This window comes from Grampus griseus (genome assembly GCF_964374135.1).
Source record: "Grampus griseus genome assembly, chromosome: 10".
NCBI classification, from domain to species: domain Eukaryota; kingdom Metazoa; phylum Chordata; class Mammalia; order Artiodactyla; family Delphinidae; genus Grampus; species Grampus griseus.
The window spans coordinates 65,814,100-65,831,956 of NC_139004.1; the positions used below are offsets into that span (position 1 = coordinate 65,814,100).

At 40.2% G+C, this 17,857-nt stretch overlaps 1 protein-coding gene across 3 annotated transcripts in view; it reads right to left on the bottom strand.

The window, feature by feature from the left end:
• The window catches only part of IP6K1 (inositol hexakisphosphate kinase 1), a 73,443-nt gene that overhangs the window by 46,986 nt on the left and 8,600 nt on the right, over positions 1-17,857 (bottom strand). The window contains exons 1-2 of one of the 3 annotated variants that reach the window (XM_082664214.1): positions 16,802-16,828; positions 16,018-16,081 (exon numbers count right to left, since the gene is read on the bottom strand). The exons of the other annotated variants lie outside the window; for them this stretch is intronic. The gene's annotated coding sequence lies outside the window, so the exon portion shown is untranslated. Of the gene's footprint in view, positions 1-16,017; positions 16,082-16,801; positions 16,829-17,857 lie in introns of those variants that run through there. 3 annotated transcript variants of the gene reach the window in all.

Genomic DNA, 17,857 nt, shown 5'->3' on the forward strand with positions numbered 1-17,857 from the left:
CAGCGGCCATGGCTTACGGGCCCAGCCGCTCTGCGGCATGTGGGATCCTCCCTGACCGGGTCACGAACCTGTGTCCCCTGCATCGGCAGGCGGACTCTCAAACACTGCGCCACCAGGGAAGCCCAAGACATTTTAAATCTCAAGCAGAAACTATGAGAGATCTGTCTCTCTGGGTATATGTATATGTCTCAGTATGTGTCTTTCTCTTTGGATAATATTACTGAGGTTAATTTATAAATGAGCTCTATTTAAATGGCTTAAAGCAAAGTAAGTGCTTACAAATCAAACAATTCGAAATACAAGAGAAATTAAGCTACATGAATTTTAGGTTCATGTGAAATGGGAAATAGTCAATATTAAATTAATACCTGGTATTAATGTTTGTTAATCTAATTAATATAGACATGTGTTAGGAGTCATCAACATTAAGTGTAATGCTTTTATTGTGCCTAGGTTTAATATAAGCTACATAAAATCTTGTTATATTTGTTACAGATTTGTCAGCAAGTAAAGTAATTTGATGTGAAGAAACTTTTAAGAAAATGTAAATGAGATAAGAGCTGTTAGATAAACTCTATTAAGAATAATTATGCTTGGGGCTTCCCTGGTGGCACAGTGGTTGAGAGTCCGCCTGCCGATGCAGGGGACACGGGTTCGTGCCCCGGTCCGGGAAGATCCCACATGGCGCGGAGCAGCTGGGCCCGTGAGCCATGGCCGCTGAGCCTGTGCGTCCGGAGCCTGTGCTCCGCAACGGGAGAAGCCACAACAGTGAGAGGTCCACGTACCGCAAAAAAAAAAAAAAAAATTATGCTTTAGGAATGTGTATCTAAAATAGTCTCTCCAGATTCTGTTAACTTGAAATTCTAGAGTTATGCTAAATTAAGTGATGGAAGCTTGTTGAATAGCTAGGTCATTCCCAAATAACATAAGATACTGAAACATTAATTACTGAACACTGGCTTCCTTTTACAGAGAAACAAAAGATACTTAGGACTATTAATGAATACATTTGGTGCCACGTTCTCTAAAGAAAATAAATGTTTTTAGAAAATATCACTGGTGGGCTTCCCTGGTGGCGCAGTGGTTGAGAGTCCGCCTGCCGATGCAGGGGACGCAGGTTCGTGCCCCGGTCTGCGAGGATCCCGCATGCCGCGGAGCGGCTGGGCCCGTGAGCCATGGCCGCTGAGCCTGCGCGTCCGGAGCCTGTGCTCCGCAACGGGAGAGGCCACAGCAGTGAGAGGCCCGTGTACCGGAAAAAAAAAAAAAAAAAAAGAATAAATCACTGGTATTTATGTTCACCAATCTACAGAATGCTAATGTAAAGGACAGTTCATAATTACTTACTTCTTAGTTTTCACAAGAAATTAAGGTTTTAAGAGCTGAGGATTCTAATTTAAACATGTAATTAAAGCTAATAAAAATAATAAAGGAAACATTTCAGTGTATAGTAGGAAAGTAGGATGTGTTGTCAGTAAATAAGGTATGAGGAATGGAATTACATTTTATTAAGGGAAAAGGAAGTAGGTCTGACCTATAGCTGGCTAGTTCTTTCTTTCTTTCTTTTTTTTTTTTTTTTTGTGGTACGCAGACCTCTCACTGTTGTGGCCTCCCCTGTTGCGGAGCACAGGCTCCGGACGCGCAGGCTCAGCGGCCATGGCTCACGGGCCCAGCTGCTCCGCGGCATGCGGGATCCTCGCGGACCGGGGCACGAACCTGCGTCCCCTGCATCGGCAGGCGGACTCTCAACCACTGCGCCACCAGGGAAGCCCCTAGCTGGCTATTTCTGAATGGGAATATAAAGTGATGGATATAGAAACTGATAAAAAAAGTTTTGTGGAAAGTGGACCCCAAGAAAAGAGTTTTGTGCATGGTCAGAATTGACAAAGTTTAAAATAAATTAAACTGAGTAAATGAATTTTAAAAGTAAGCAGGTGTAAAACTTGAATTTGGCTTTTCTCTCTCTTAAGAGGACAAGATTTCTTAATATGTTGAACTGCCTTTGATAACAAATTTTAAGTTTTCTTACCTTTTAAGTGATCTGTTCTATATTTGCCTTTGAAATCTTATATTGTTACTTTGGTAAAGTAAATAAGTATTAATTCACAATGATCTATGAAGATTATGGCACACGTAGATAAAGCTCATTCCCCTTCTTAAAAAAAAAAATTAACCCCTCATTGTCAGACTTTTGCTATCCTGTTGTCCTCATAACATGGCAACGGTCTACTCCTAAGTCAGAAAATTTAAAATGGGTAAACAATAGCTGTAAATCAAACAGTCAGGGTTATGGGAAATCCAAGACGGTCCCTTGGCTTTTCCTGGCTCCCTGACAAACCTCATTCTTTATTTGATGGGATAAAGCCTTCCCTGGCAGCAGGGTTAATGCCCTCACAATGAAAAAGAAAAAAATTATGTTTCACTGAATATTAAATTCTAGTTTTGTTAATTGAGGTCTGTGTTTACCAAGATTCACTTCCGAGATAGTTCCTCGTTGTTATGTTTTATTGGTAAAAAGTTTAATTGAATTATTCTAAAGCTTATCTCAGTAGTCTATCTTTGAATGGAGATCAGACGCCCCGTGACCTACAACCAGGGCACACAGAATTACATATGTCAATCAATGAACTGTATACTAATTGGAGCTTATGACAAAAACAGCAAGGCAAAAGAGTACCTCTGGGTTTTTGGAACAGAAAATTCCCAGAAGCCGGAAAGAACTATACTACCTTTGAAAAACAGCTACTGGCGGGCTTCCCTGGTGGCACAGTGGATAAGAATCTACCTGCCAATGCAGGGGACACAGGTTCGATCCCTAGCCCAGGAAGATCCCACATGCTGTGTAGCAACTATGCCCGTGCACCACAACTACTGAGCCTGCACTCTAGAGCCTGCGAGCCACACTACTGAAGCCTGCGTGCCTAGAGCCCGTGCTCCGCAACGAGAAACCACCATAACGAGTAGCCCGCGCTTGCCACAACTAGAGAAAGCCCGCACACAGCCCACACAAAGACCCAACGCAGCCAAAAATAAATAAATTAATAAAAAGAAAAACAGCTACTAGAATGTTACTGGGCTCTGATACCAAACAACTGACTGTAGATCACACAATTATATTGAGACCCCAAGTGCCCATTATGTAATGGATTTTAAGCTCACCAAAGACCCACAGAATTGGGCAAGCCCAAGAGTCTACTATAGTCAAATGGAAATGGTATATACAGGACTGGGCCAAACCAGGCCCACAGGGTGCCGCTGTTTTACATGCAAGGATTTCTAAAATTCCAATTGAAGGTCTTGAGCAAGAAGCTATGATTAGGGCTTCCCTGGTGGCACAGTGGTTATGAATCCGCCTGCCAACGCAGGGGACACAGGTTCGATCCCTGGTCCAGGAAAATCCCACATGCTTTGGAGCAACTAAGCCCGTGTGCCATAACTACTAAGTCTGTGCTCTAGAGCCTGCGAGCCACAACTACTGAAGCCCACGCGCTGCCCGTGCGCCTAGAGCCCGTGCTCCGCAACAAAAGACACTGCAATGAGAAGCCCACGCACCGCAATGAAGAGTAGCCCCCACTCTCTGCAACTAGAGAAAGCCCGCGCGCAGCAACGAAGACCCAACGCAGCCAAAAATAATTAATTAATTTAAAAACAAGAGGCTATGATTAAACCCGAGTTAACCGAGTCGCCTGTAAAATGGGGAAAGCCCCTTTGACTCTTTAACTGAGAAAGAAAAGAAACATGCCTGGTTTACAGATGGCTCAGCAAAATATATAGGATCTGTTCATTACTGGAAAGCAGTAGCCTACAACCCAGTCACAACTGAACTGTTAACACTTGAGAGGGAAAAAGCAGTCAATTTGCTGAACTATATACAGTATATCAGGTTTTGAAAAAGAAACTTAACAGAATGTCCTATTTATACTGATTCCTGGTCTGTGGCCAATGGATTAGCAACTTGGCTTCCAACGTGGGTTAAAAATAATTGGCAAATTCATTCAAAAGAGTTGTGGGGGAAAGAATTATGGGTGGATATTTAGGAAACTGTCCAGAAAACTAATGTTTCAGTTTTTCATGTAGACGCTCATAGTACTCCCATTCCACGGAATGATGGTATAATTCAATTACAGATGAACAAAATCAGATCCAGACGATGGAAGTCGACCCACACTCTAGTGAATTCAAAGGTTTGGCACTTTGGGCACATGAAAAATGTGGCCATCTGGGAGAAAAAGCTACATACAGGTGGGCTCAGGATCAAAGTACTTCCTTGACTATGGATCTCATTAAGCCTGTTATTTTACGATGTCCAATCTGCCAACATGTTAAACACAGGAGCTTGTCACAACTAATAAAAGGACAATTGGCACGTGGCAAACTGCCTGGGCAGATATGGCAAATTGATTACACTGGCCCATTAATCTGTGATAAAGGCTGCCAATACGTGTGCACTGCAGTGGACACCTATTCTGGATACTCGGTGGCCATTGCATGTGGAAAAGCCAATCAAACTAACACTATTAAAACATTAGAAATAATTAATTTGTACTATGGTGTTCCACTCCAAATACAAAGTGGTATTTGTAACTTGTTACCGTTGTAACAAACGGGTAACTTTCAAAGGTGAATTTGCCCAGGAACATAATACACAATAGATTTTTCATATTCCATATTATCCTCAAGCTGCTGGTTTAACTGAAAGAATGAATGGATTGCTAAAGGAATAAGTGATTAAATTGGGACAGGGTTCTTATAAAAATTGGAGGACTAACTTAAATGCTGCCTTAAATATTCTGAACAATCGTCCAGTTGGGTTTAATGAGAATGACTCTACCAAATCTACAAATTCATAGGATGGATTTCCATCCAGAGATAATTGAATATTGGGAAATTTTACCTGGAGCATTAGCTCCTTTTCGAGCCTCTCCTGAGGCAGCAGGCCTCCATTTGCATTCTATGACTGAGCAGAGGCTTACTAAGAGAATGATTTTTACTATATCAATTAGCATTGGTATGAAAATGCCTCCTGGACATTTTGGGCTAATTAAGAAATGCTCTAGCTTAGCCCTTAGGGGCATCTGTGTCCAAGGAGGAGTGACTGACCCTGAACTATCAAGGAGAAATTAAAGTGATTTTACAAAATGAAGGTAATGATGATTTATTTATTAATAAACACAACAGGGTTGCTCAACTACTTATTCTCCCCTGTCTAATTGGAAAATCAAGAAAGGAGAACCCCCTACTTTGTTAACTGTCTGGGGAGATGGAGGATTTAGATCCACAACAGAGCACAATTCAATTGGAGCTAAAAGTGAAGCAACCCAATGGCCCTCCTATACCTGCTGATGTAATTGTGCAGGGAAAGGATGACACTGTGTTGGTGTTGATCCCTGGACAAGAAAAATGAAAATATGCGCCATTAACTCATTGTTATTCTCGTGAATAGACCGTTTTTGGAAGCTTGACTGTAATGTGGATCGTCACCCATGCCTTAACCCCAGGATATCTGCTTTGGTTGAGAAAGGATAAAGAAGGAAAACGTTGGGGAATCTTCTGTTGGGAAAACATGAGCCACACCCGAACTCAAGACAACTTCACCTGCCCTGCAAACAAGGCCTGTCCTTTTCTAATTATGACTTTCTATGGCTGTCAATTTCACGTGTTGCCTACTGTTTTTGGAAATGAATATTGGTTGCCTCATTTTGCTGGAAATTACTTAGATTTTAATAATCACAACCACTTATTGACAGACAGTGAAAAGACTATTCAAGGATTGCTTTGTGGCCAGACTTCACACATCTGGGAACCCTGTTTATTAGAGAATTCCATTAACTACTGTGAATCGACTATATTTCCTCAATCTTATAGTATGTTTTTTGACGTTGCTCCCCAATTTGTATGTATTATAACTGATGATATTAACACAACTTCTAATTATCAGCTAGGAAACCCTTTTTCAGGATGTCTAGCACATACAGATCACTTATATTGGAAAGGGACAACTTATTTCTTTTCCCCCATACACACACAATTGTTGTGGACCCAAATGTTAATTCCTACTTTACCTGTTCCTAATATTAACCTACCACTTGAACCTTTGAAAAAGGTATTACAGTAAACAGCGTTACTACAGAAATTTATAGGTAAACATAACTGTACTTTGTTCGAACACTCTATTGTTACTACTATTGCAGCTAACAAATTAATAGATGTGGGAGTTAATGTACAAAAGCATACTTCTCATACTTGGTGGGACTTTTTCTTTACTCAACCCCCCAAGGCTCGACAATTGTTCTCTGCATTATTTAACCCACTGCTTGTATTTTTGATTATATTACTCTTACTCACTGTTTGTAACTGTTACTTATCTTACCGTATTCGAAAAACTGCTCGTGTTATATTGCCTTATTCTTACGCTCTTCAGCCTAAACAATCCTAGAGGCCAAATCTTGGTAAAACTAGTAACGTAGTCTTGTTCAGGCTTCAGAGGCAGAAGTAGGCCTCAGACTGATTTGTGACCCTGTCTGGACTGTGTGCTTGCTTGCTCACCTAACAATTGTTACCAACAAGTAGCACTTACGATAAGAAAGGGAAGTGCGTCTTGGAATTTCTTTAGCCCCGGGCACCTGGCCAGTCCCCCGGGGTCTGGAAAATCTTGTGACTCAAGCAGTGAAACCAACAGCATTGTTACAGTTAAATCAGGGCTGCATTTTTGCACACAAACCAAAATCACAGTGTACGGTCTCGGATTATAAATGGAAGTCCCCAGAGTTTCAATCTGAAGTCTCACCTGTGGGGTGGACACACCGCCCGGGACCCTTCACCACTGGGACTCCAGATTGCTGTTACTCGGGACTTCCCAGCTGCTGTTTGAATCTGGATGTAGGTGTTGGCCCAATCTGGTGATGTACTCTGTTATGTCTCTCGAATACTTTTATTCACCCCCTTCTAATGACTATATATTGAACTTAAGTTAAATAATGTTTTATTAAAAAATTAATTAAATCTGTTCAGTTGTGTGAGACGAGTGGTTATTCTGCCAGTGACTCCAACGAACCTTGAAACCAAAAGCAGGCTTTTGGCAAAACACGTGTGAAGTAAAAACTGATAGCACAGAAGATGAAAAAAAGACAGTCCTTCAAGAATAGTTGGAGATTTCAAAATCCCACATTCAGAAATGGACAGAACAATATCAAAAACAGATGGAATATCAATAAGGAAATAGAGGATGTGAACAACACTGTAAACCAATTAGACGTAACAGATATATATGGATATTCAACCCAATAACAGAAAAATAAATCTTCTCAAGTGCACATGGAACATTCTTCAGGAAAGATCATATGTAGGCCAGAAGACAAGTCTAAATACCTTTTATAAGACTGAAATAATACAAAGTATCTTTTACAATCACAACAGAAACTAAAAATCAATAAAAAGAAAACTGGAAAATTTACAAATATGTGGAAATTAAATAACATACAACCTTGAACAACCAATGGATTCAAGAAATTACAAAGGAAGTTCCTGCCAGAGCAATTAAGAAAAAGAAATATAAGGCATCCAAATTGGAAAGGAAGAGTAAAAACTATCTGTTTGCAAATAACATGGTCTTATATATAGAAAACCCTAAAATTACATACATACACACAAAACCACTGTTAGAGCTAATAAACGAATTTGGCAAATTTGCAGGATACAAAAGCAACACAAAAAAAGAGCTGCATTTCTATACACTAGCAAAGAACAATCTGAAAAGGAATTTTAAGAAAACAATTCCATTTACAATAGTATCAAAGAGATACATAAATCAAAGATATACATAAATAATGAATTTAACCAAGGAGATGAAAGACTTGTATTCTGAAAACTATAACATATTGTTGAAAGAAATTAAAGAAGTAAATAAATGGAAAGACAGCCCATTTGATAAACTGGAACTTTTACTATTGTTAAATGACAAAGACCACCCAAAGAGATCTACAGGCTGACTGAAATCCCTAACAAAATCCCAATGGCGGTTTTATAGAAATAGAAAACCCATCCAGAAGTTCATACAGAAATCTCTAGGGACTCTGAACAGCCAAAATTCTTGAACAAAGTTGGAGGAATCACATTTCTTGATTTCAAAACTTACTGCAAAGCTACAATAATCAAGACAGTATGGTACTAGCATGCAGACAGATATATAGACCAATGGAACAGAATAGGAAGTCCAGAAATAAACCCTCAAATATACAGTCAAATGATTTTTGACGTGGGTGCCAATACCACTCAGTAGGGAAAGGACAATTTTTTCTTTCTTTCTTTCTTTTTTAAATTTATTTGGCGTGCTCTTAGTTGCGGCAGGCGGGATCTTCACTGCAGCATGTGGGATCTTTAGTTGCAACATGCGGGATCTTGAGTTGTGGCATGTGGGATCTAGTTCCCTGACCAGGGATTGAACCCGGGCACCCTGCCTTGACAGCATGGAGTCTTAGACACTGGACCACCAGGAAAGTCTCAACAATCTTTTCAATAAATGGTGTTGGGAAAACAAAACAGCCACATGCAAAAGAGTGAAGTTAGACCATTATTTCACATTATATACAAAAATAAACAAAATGGATCAAAGACCTAAACTTACAAGTTAAAACTATAAAACTCTTAGAAGAAAACATGGGTGGGGGGAACTTCATGACCTTGGATTTGATAATGATTTCTTGAATATCACAACAATAGCACAAGCAAGAAAACAAAAAAATGGATAAACTGGACTTCATCAAAATTTAAAACTTCTGTGCATCAAAGACACTATCAAGAGAATGAAAAGACAACCCACAGAATGGGAGAAAATATATGCAATCCCACGTGTGATAAGGGATTAATATCCAGAATACAAAGAGAACTCCTACAACTTAACAACAACAAAAATAAATGACCCAATTAAAAACTGACCAAAGGACTTAACTAGACATTTCTCCAAAGAACATATACAAATGCCAATAAGCACATAAAAAGATGCCCAACATCGTCATTAAAGAAATGCAAATCAGGGCTTCCCTGGTGGCGCAGTGGTTGAGAGTCCGCCTGACGATGCAGGGGGCGTGGGTTCGTGCCCCGGCCCGGGAAGATTCCACATGCCACGGAGCAGCTGGGCCCGTGAGCCATGGCCGCTGAGCCTGAGCGTCCGGAGCCTGTGCTCCGCAATGGGAGAGGCCACAACAGTGAGAGGCCCGTGTACCAAAAAAAAAAAAAAAAGAAATGCAAATCAAAGCCCCAATAAGCTACCACTTCACACCCACTAGAATGGCTATCATCAAAAAAGCAGAAACAAAAGTTGGTGAGGATGCAGAGAAATTGGAACCCTGTGCACTGCTGGTAGGACTGTAAAATGGTGAGGTCACTGTGAAAGACAATATGGTGGTTCCTCAAAAAATTAAACAGAGAATGTCCATATGATCCAGCAATTCTTTTCCTAGGTATTCCACTCCTAACCCAAAGAACTGAAAGCAGGGATTCAAACAGATATTTATACACTAGTGTGCATTATTCACAATAGCCAAAAAGTGAATACAACCCATATCCATCAACAGATGAATGCATAAATAAAATGTGGTATATACATACAATGGAACGTTATTCAGTCATAAAAAGGAATGCAATTCTGATACATGCTATAACATGGATGAACCCTGAAAACATTATGCTAAGTAAACAAGCCAGGTACCAAAGGAAAAAAATTATATGACTCCACTTATATGAAATATCTAGAATAGGCAAGTTCATAGAGATAGAAGTGGATTAGAGACTGCAAGGGGGTGGGGGGCAGGGGGAATGGGGTGCTACTATATAATGGGTACAGAGCTTCTATTTGAGATGATGAAAAAAGTTCTTGAAATAGACAGTGATAATGGTTACACAACATTATGAATGTACTTAATGCCACTGTGTTATACATTTAAAACAGTTCACGTGGCAACTTTTATGTTATATGTATTTTACTACAATTAAAAAAAAATATTCATTTACCAGTATGGAGTTTCCTCTAAAAAAATAAAAACAGTAAAAAACTAAAAACAGTACTACCATAAGACCCAGCAATCCCACTACTGGGCATATACCCTGAGAAAAACATAATTCAAAAAGAGTCATGTATCACAACGTTCATTCCAGCTCTATTTACAATAGCCAGGACTTGGAAGCAATGTAAGTGTCCATCAACAGATGAATGGATAAAGATGTGGCACATATATACAATGGAATATTACTCAGCCATAAAAAGAAACGAAATTGAGTTATTTGTAGTGAGGAGGATGGACCTAGAGTCTGAAGTAAATCAGAAAGAGAAAAACAAATACTGTATGCTAACACATATATATGGAATCTAAAAAAAAAGGTCATGAAGAACCTAGGGGCAAGACAGGAATAAAGACGCAGACCTACCAGAGAATGGACTTGAGGACACAGGGAGGGGGAAGGGTAAGCTGGGACAAAGTAAGAGAGTGGTAGTGTATATATGGACATATATACACTACCAAAGGTAGAACAGATAGCTAGTGAGAAGCAGTCACATAGCACAGGGAGATCAGCTCAGTGCTTTGTGACCAGCTAGAAGGGTGGGATAGGGAGGGCGGGAGGGAGGGAGACGCAAGAGGGAAGAGATATGGGGATATATGTATATGTATAACTGATTCACTTTGTTATAAAGCAAAGTGAATACTCCAATAAAAATGTTAAAAAAAAATTTTTTAATAAATAAATAAATAAAAATAAAAACAGAACTACCATATGATCCAGCAATTCTGCTCCCAGGTATATATCTGGAAAAACTTAAAACACTAATTTGAAAAAATATATGCACCCCCATGTTCAGAGCAGCACTAGCTACAATAGCCAAGATATGGCAGCAACCCAAGCGCCCATCAACAGATAAATGGATGAAGAAGATGTAGTATATGTATGTGTGTGTGTGTGTGTGTATATACATATGTGTGTGTGTGTATATATACACATATATACACACACACAAATGGAATATTACGTAGTCATAAAAGGGGAAGAACTCTGCCATTTGCAGCAAAGTGGATGGACATAGAGAATATTATGCTTAGTGAAATAAGCAAGAGAGAGACAATACTGTATATCACTTATATGTGGAATCCAAAAAATAATACAAATGAATGCATACACAAAATAGAAAGAGACTCAGAGATACAGAAAACAAACTAGTAGTTACCAAAGGAGAGACAGAAGGGAGGCAGGGCAAATAAGGGGTATGGGATTAACAGATACAAACTATTATGTATAAAATAGATAAGCAAGAAGGATATACTGTATAGAACAGTGAGTTCTTGCCATTATCTTGTTATAACTTTTAATGGAGTATAATCTGTAAAAATACTGACTCACTATGCTGTACATCTGGAACTAATATAATATTGTAAATCAACTGTACTTCAATTAAATAAAAAGAATAATATTGACAAAAAACAATTCATTTACAATAGCACTAAAAGAACATTAAATATCTTGGAATAAATTTAATGAAATATATGAAAGACCTCAACATTGAAAACAATCAAACAATGCAGAGAGAAACTGAAGTCATAAATAAATGGAGATCTATATAATGTATATGGATTAGAAGACTCAATATTGTTAAGTTGTCAATTCTCTCCAAATGAATGTATAGATTCAATGAAATCTCAACCACAATGTCAGATTTTTTCACAGAAATTGACAAATTAATTCTAAAGTGTATATGGAAATACAAAGAACCTAAAATATCCAAATCAATCTTGATAAAGAATAAAGTTTGACAACTTATACTACCTGACTTCAAGACTACAGCAGTGGGGTACTGGCATATAGATAAATAAAACAAGCTACAGCAGTGGGGTACTGGCATATAGATAAATAAACAGATTAATGGAACAAAACAGAGACCCCAGAAATAGGCCCATACCTACACAGTCAATTAATTTTTGACCAAAGTACTAACGCAAACAGAGGAGCAGAGAAAGTTGTGGTGATTTTAAACTACATCAAATTTTTCAACATTCCTTCCCCCAAAAGGCAGAGCCCTCCTCTCGCCTCTCCCTGAGTATGGGATGGACTTAATGACTTCATTCTAATAAACAGAATATGGCAGAAGTGACAGTATGTGACTAGATAAGAAGCTTCTTCCTTACTGTTTTGGATCATTCACTCTGGAGGACAGAACTGCATACCAGGAGGGTACTCAGAGAGCCCACATATCAAAGAACTGAGGACTCCTGCCAAAAGCCAAGTAAGTCATCTTGGAAGCAGATCCTCCAGCCTCAGGCAAACCTCTATGACTGGCAGCCCCAGAAGACATCCTAACAGCAACTTCATGAGAGACTATGAGCCAGAATCACCCCGCTAAGCCCCTCTTCAATTACTGAGCCTCAGAGACTGAAGTAATAAATGTTTGCTGTTTTAAACTGCTAAATTTTGGAGTAATTGAATAGATAACAAATACACAAGTCTTTTCAGCAAATGCTGCTGGTACTGGGACAAGATATCCATACTGGTGGAGGTTGGGGAGGGAGTTTGAACCTCAACTTCAATCTTACACAATACACAAAAATTAATTCAAGGAGGATCAAAGACCTGAATGTAAAAGCTAAAACTGTAAAACTTCTAGTGAAAACACAGGCAAAATCTCCTGCACTTAGAGATAGGCAAGGGCACAGAAAGCAATAGCCATGAAAGAAAATATTGATAAATCAGACTTCAACAAAACTGAAAACTTCTAATCTTCGAAATATACTTATAAGAAATAAATAGGCAAGCCACCATGCACTGGCAGAAAATTTTCACAAACATATATCTGACTGGTATTCAAAATATAAAAAGAGCTCCTAAAACACAATAATAGATGGAAGTTAACAGTTCCATTTTTTTTAAATGGGCTGAAAATCTGAACAAGTATTGTACTTCACAAAGGAAATATACAAATGACCATTAAGTAGAGACACCAGTGCTCAACATCATCAGTAATCAGGTAACTGCAAGTTAAAACCACAAGGAGATATCATAATACTTTCACAAAAATGGCTAAAATTCAAAACACTGACAACACGCTAAATGTTGCTGAGGACGTGGAACAATCACAACTCATATATTCTTGGTCGGAATGTAAAATGGTACAACCATTTTGAAAAAGGTGTTAATGTTTCCTATAAAACAAGACATACATCTACCCTATGATCCAGCAATTCATTTCCCCTCAAGAGAAATGAATGTATATGTTCTCCAAAACCACTTGTACAAAAATGTTCACAGAAGCTTTACTTATAAGTCAAACCCTGGAAGCAGACCAGATGTCCATCAACAGGGGAACAGATCAACAAACTGGAATGTTCATGCGATGAAATACTTCACAGCAATAAAAAGGAATGAACCAATGATACAGGCAATAGCATGGATAAATCCCTAAACAGTATACTGCATGAAAGAAGCCCTATACAAGAGTACACAAGATATTATTCCACTTATATGAAATTTTAGAACAAGCCTAACTAATGTATGATGAAAAAAGTCAGAGAAGTTGTCTCTGGCTAGAACAGAACAGTGGTTTAATCACTTACATTAAAACAAACTGAAAACATAAGGTGGTAGCAACAAGAGAATTCTGTTAAGAAAATACTTATCAAATTATTAATAACTTGGGACCTCCCTGGTGATCCAGTAGGTCAGACTCCTAATTCAGGGGGCCCGGGTTCGATCACTGGTCGGGGAACTAGATCCCACATGCATGCTGCAACTAAGAGTTCACATGCTGCAACTAAGAAGCCTGCATGCCACAACTAAGAGTCCTCCTGTTGCAACTAAGAATCCCACATGCCACAACTAAAGATCCCATGTGCCACAACGAAGACCCGGTGCAGCCAAGACCCAGTGCAGCCAATATTTATTTATTTATTAAATAAATAAATTGTTTTAAATTAATAACTTGTTATATAGTGCTGACAAACAGCAGTTTACCAGTTATCAATATATTACCTCTTTGCTCCAAACCCAAACATCATGGCCTGCTCTGCAAAAATGGAGCTAAATCCATTAAATATTTTCCTTTGCCAACTGATGTTAAACTTTATCAGTAGAGGACACGGGAGAGACACTGCAAAAAGAGGAGGCTTCTCTACATGGTTCCAGTATGCTCCTATCACCAGGCCCCTGCCAGCCAGTCAGCTCCCTGCACTGTCCAGTCACTGATGGGTGCCTGACACCTGCAATGCATAGTGGTCAGCAGCACGCAGTGTCCAGTAGCTTCCTCTAACACCTCACTCAAGCAGTTTTGCGGCAGAGTGGTTCCAGCAAGACACCCCTCCATAAATGGCTTTCTCTGACATCCAAGAGGGTAGACTTCCAGCAAGTTCTGGAGGATAGATTTCCAACATGTTCTGCCAGTGTGACACTACAATGACTTTCTCAGCCATCCAGTTAGTCATGGCCACCCTATCCTCCAACAAGATATGGATTTCAGTCCCAGAAGGGTATCTTCCTTAAGCACCCTGTATCAGCCCTACAGGTAGTAGCTATTCACTCTACTTCTTACTAGCCAACCCATCACTACTCCAATCTCCTGTTACCTGTTCAAATTACTGTGTGGTTTCTGAATGGACCCTGAAAGTTGTTTCAATGAGTTGAAAAGGCTAAGTAGCATACACCTAAAATGATAAATTTTATTACCTACATAAAATCCACATGCTTCTGCTTTATTCACAATCTACCAATGAAAAGTAATACAACATTGTAAACAGTCAAGTTAACATGTTTAAGGGCCTAAGGAGCCCTACCTGGTACATTCTGCTTCATGAAGTTACTCAAGCTTAATATTCAGCTCCCTGAAGCTAAAGGCAGCATTTTCTTTGGAGACACTCATGAAATAGCTAACACAACCACATATTTTATAATACACCTTCCAAAATACGGAAGAAACTTATCATTCATTTCACTTTCTATGCTAAAAAAATAATTGTATTTTTCATGCAGAATATCAAAAACCAAAACAGCCTAGGCATGCCCTGTGCTGGTCTGAAAAATCTAGTGTTCTACTTGGCCCTGACCCACACAATATCCTCCAGTTGAGCAGTCTTTATAAGTTTCAGAACACTTTTCACCAAATCAAGTTTGTGTCTAAGTCGCAATTATAAAGTCTCCAAATCAGTCGTGAACCATTAAAATAATATCTGCAAAAAAACCTTTTTAAAGTATATAATCAAATATATGCTGAGTACCCAAAATGAATGAGACCCTGTAGAATACTGTAGTAATAAGACAAACACAGTTCCTGCCCTCAGAAAACTGAAAGTGAGGATGGAGAGCAGGTAGAGAGGAGAGGCAAATAAGCAATTTTAAAAGAGTATGGGGCTTCCCTGGTGGCGCAGTGGTTGAGAGTCCGCCTGCCAATGCAGGGGACACGGGTTCGTGCCCGGTCCGGGAAGATCCCACATGCCGCGGAGTGGTTAGGCCCATGAGCCATGGCCGCTGAGCCTGCGCGTCCGGAGCCTGTGCTCCGCAACAGGAGAGGCCACAACAGTGAGAGGCCCGCGTACCGCAAAAAAAAAAAAAAAAAAAAAAGAGTATGATAGGGACTTCCCTGGTGGTCCAGTGGTTAAGAATCTGCCTTCCAATGCAGGGGATGCGGGTTCGATCCCTGGTCGGGAAACCAAGATCCCCCATGCTGCAGGGCAACTAAGCCCGTGCACTGCAACTACTGAGCCCGCGTGCCATAACTAGAGAGCCCACACACCACAACGAAAGATCCCGCATGCCACAACTAAGACCCGACGCAGCCAAATACATAAATTTTTAAAAATAACATTAGAAAAATAAAACAAGCTATAGGTTAACCATTTGACAAGCTTCCCCTTTATCTGAGCAACACCATAAGGTAAAGAGATTAGGTATTGTCAATCCAATATTACAAGCAAAGTAGCAGAGAAATCAGATGACTTGTCTAAGTAAGGCTCCACAACTAATACTTGAAATACCAGCATTCACGTTCCTCACCTGGTTCCAAGAAGAGTTCCAAGATGGATCTTTTCAATCTAGTCTGGGGAGGCAGGCACCACTCCTGTACAGGATTGAGTGAGATTAGTACTCTAGGCAGTAAGTACACAGGGAGGTTCATTTGCCCAGAAAGTTTACTGCATTGGGTTTCCCTGGTGGCACAGTGTTTAAGAATCCACCTGTCAATGTAGGGGACACGGGTTCGATCCCTGGTCCGGGAAGATCCCACGTGCCGTGCCACAGAGCAACTAAGCCCGTGTGCCACAACTACTGAGCCTGCACTCTAGAGCCTGCGAGTCACAACTACTGAGCCCGCGCGCCATAACTACTGAAGCCCACGCGCCTAGAGCCTGTGCTCCGCAACAAGAGAAGCCACTGCCATGAGAAGCCCACGCACTGCAACGAAGAGTAGCCCCTGCTCGCTGCAACTAGAGAAAGCTCCCATGCAGCAATGAAGACCCAACACAGCCAAAAATAATAAATAAATTTATTTTAAAATTAAAAAAAAAGTTTACTGCCTTAACAAAATGATGCGGGGACCCCAAACCTTTCAGACACTAGAGACAACACTCCTGTGTCTTTTTCACACTACAAGGAAGCAAGGCCACAGAATGTGAGGAAGAGAAACTAAATAGTGGGGACACCAAAAGTTTCAGAACCAGGCTTGCCCTTAAGAATATCACATATTTTCTCTACAACTTTAGACATCACCTAGAAACTGAACACAACATTGCCAAAGTCCCCACACTCTAAAATAATGTCTAAGACTCTGAAACCATCCCACCTGAAGAAAGCATGGTATCTGGAAAACTTCACATTATAGCTCCAATGTTTGGGTGATAATATAATCTTGGAGGGTTTCAAATCTCCCAGGAAATACGCTGAATGCTGACAACCAGCATCAATACATGGTCAGGAGAAAACTTTGAGAAGAGCGGCTGAAATTGTATCCTTAGGTAATATGGAAGAGAAAAAACCACAACATCTAAATCCAGTAGCAGTTGCTATTTGCATTATAAAACTAATTTATAAGCCAACTCAAAAGAAATGAGGTCTCCCACCTTCCCCCACTCTCTATCCTGGCAGAGGAGAAACCATACTGGCATCACCAGTTCAGCTACCAAGACAATGCTATAGTTCAGATGCAAGGCCTCTGTGGGGCTCCATTAACAACATCTGTTAAGACAAAATTTGAATTTTTTTTGTGGGGGGGGCCGTGTTGGGTCTTCATTGCTCCACGCAGGCTTTCTCTAGTTGTGGCGAGTGGGGGCTACTCTTCATTGCAGTGCACAGGCTTCTCATTGTGGTGGCTTCTCTTGTTGCAGAGCATGGGCTCTAGGAATGAGGGCTTCAGGAGCTGCAGAACGCGGGCTCAGCAGTTGTGGTGCGTGGCCTCAGTAGTTGCGGTGTGCGGGCTCTAGAGCGCAGGCTCCGTAGTTGTGGCGCACAGGCTAAGTTGCACTGCGGCATGTGAGATCTTCCCAGACCAGGGACCGAACCCATGTCCCCTGCATTGGCAGGTGGATTCTTAACCACTGAGCCACCAGAGAAGTCCAAAATTTGAATATTTTAATAGGGAAAACTGAAGTAATAATAATACATAAAAACAAAAAAATTGACTTGGGAAGAAAGTACAGCCAAGCAATGCTGTCAGTATACCAAAGCCACTCACATAGTCTTCAGCAGACCCAGCAGTCAGACTGGATACAGGGAGCAAAGGGTACAGTTATCAAAAGGCTCCAAGATGAGCCCAAAGGAGAAACAAAGTCCTCTGCATAGCTTTTAGGGCTTATCAGTCAAATGAAGAATATCGGAACCAATTATCTGAACTTTTTTCTAA